The sequence below is a fragment of the Lucilia cuprina genome, chromosome 5, assembly GCF_022045245.1.
Source record: "Lucilia cuprina isolate Lc7/37 chromosome 5, ASM2204524v1, whole genome shotgun sequence".
NCBI classification, from domain to species: Eukaryota; Metazoa; Arthropoda; class Insecta; order Diptera; family Calliphoridae; genus Lucilia; species Lucilia cuprina.
This window is the reverse complement of record NC_060953.1, coordinates 48,871,543-48,873,205: the sequence shown is the minus strand read 5'-3', so window position 1 is coordinate 48,873,205 and position 1,663 is coordinate 48,871,543. Positions and strand designations below refer to the sequence as shown.

General features: G+C 30.1%; 1 long non-coding RNA gene across 2 annotated transcripts in view; it reads left to right on the top strand.

The window, feature by feature from the left end:
• The window catches only part of LOC124419966, a 36,587-nt gene that overhangs the window by 1,437 nt on the left and 33,487 nt on the right, over positions 1 to 1,663 (top strand). The gene's annotated exons all lie outside the window — the stretch shown is intronic.

Sequence of the window (1,663 nt, the reverse complement as noted above, 5' to 3'; positions counted from 1 at the left end):
TATAGTCTAGTCTATAGTCTAGTCTATAGTCTAGTCTATAGTCTAGTCTATAGTCTAGTCTATAGTATAGTCTATAGTCGAGTCTATAGTCTAGTCTATAGTCTAGTCTATAATCTAGTCTATAGTCTAGTCTATAGTCTACTTTTAGTTTATAGGGAAGTCTAGTGTATAGACCAGTCTAAAGTTTGGGTCTGAGGAACACAGTTTCTCTCAGTCCCACAGCTATGGTAGCGATATCTAATGAAAACTTAACTCAACGATAACATTAAAGACTATCAAGACAAAAAAAACAAAAACACCATCTAACTAAATATTGTGAAAACACGAGATGGACACGCGCTATAAACAAAAAGTACCTGAAAAAAATTCCCAAACTTGGTGCTAATGTTCTTCCGACAACTGATAACAATAACTTGAAAACAAAAGTTAACATCTTCATTTTGACATTTGAAGCATCTTTGTACGAATCTGTCTTGGAAATGTCATTAATTGAAGTGGAAATTTGAGAAGCGAATATCTTACAATATGACATAAAAACGGATTTACTTTGTAAAGATAAAATAATGAGACATATGTATTATGTGATTTAAATTACCCAAGTCTCGCAACACTCATTTTGCAAAAGTTAGATAAATTTGTTTATATTTATTTTGTATGCCACAATAAAAATTTCTTATCGTCATGCTTAGCCCCAACTAGTCAAAATTCATCAAACAATTTTTTATCTTTTAACCTGTTTAACACACACTTTCATAAATTTTCTCGCCAGTTATGTGGATTTTAAGGTTGGCAAATTGTGTTTTAATATTTGCAAATATTTGTTATTTGCCTGTCATCAAACGACTGCTAATCAAATTTTACTTCCACCCACCAGAGTATACTTTTTGTTTTGGGGTTCAATATGCTGAGAATTTGTATTTAGGTTCAAAATACTTAAATGAACATTATCAATTGGAAGTTCTCGATAATAAAATTAAGAGGAAATGACTTTAAATGACAGAAACAAAAAAATAAACCTTGAAATAAATAAATTTTCATTTATTAACATTAACTGAACCATATGTGGTTCCATATTTTTATCTATAGTATATTCTTAGTACATGAGTACTTTTTCAACTTTTTAATTGCAACATTTATAATATGCGTGTTGAGGGATTAGCATTCGCGAAAAGTTTATAATAGGTAACAAGCCTCCGGAAATTATGTACGTAATGTGTACTGAAATAAATACATACATTTGATGTTCGGGTGATCGTAAAGCTTTATTTATGTGCGTCATTATGTTTTAAAATAGCAACGCATCTAATTTCAAATGACATTTTATATATACACACATATACACTTATTTTATCAAGAGTGAAACTCAACAGATTAAAATAATCCGTGAAATATAGTTTTCTCAGCACTATTAACCCATTGTATAGGAAACAAATTTGGAATGAAGATCTTCACATTTATATAAAACGTGATGTGCTATAGACTAGTCAATAGTCTAGTCTATGGTCTAGTCTAAAGCACATCATGTTTTACATAAATGTGAAGATCTTAATCCAAATTTGTTTCTAGTCTATAGTCTAGTCTATAGTCTAGTCTATAGTCTAGTCTATAGTCTAGTCTATAGTCTAGTCTATAGTCTAGTCTATAGTCTAGTCTATAGTCTAGT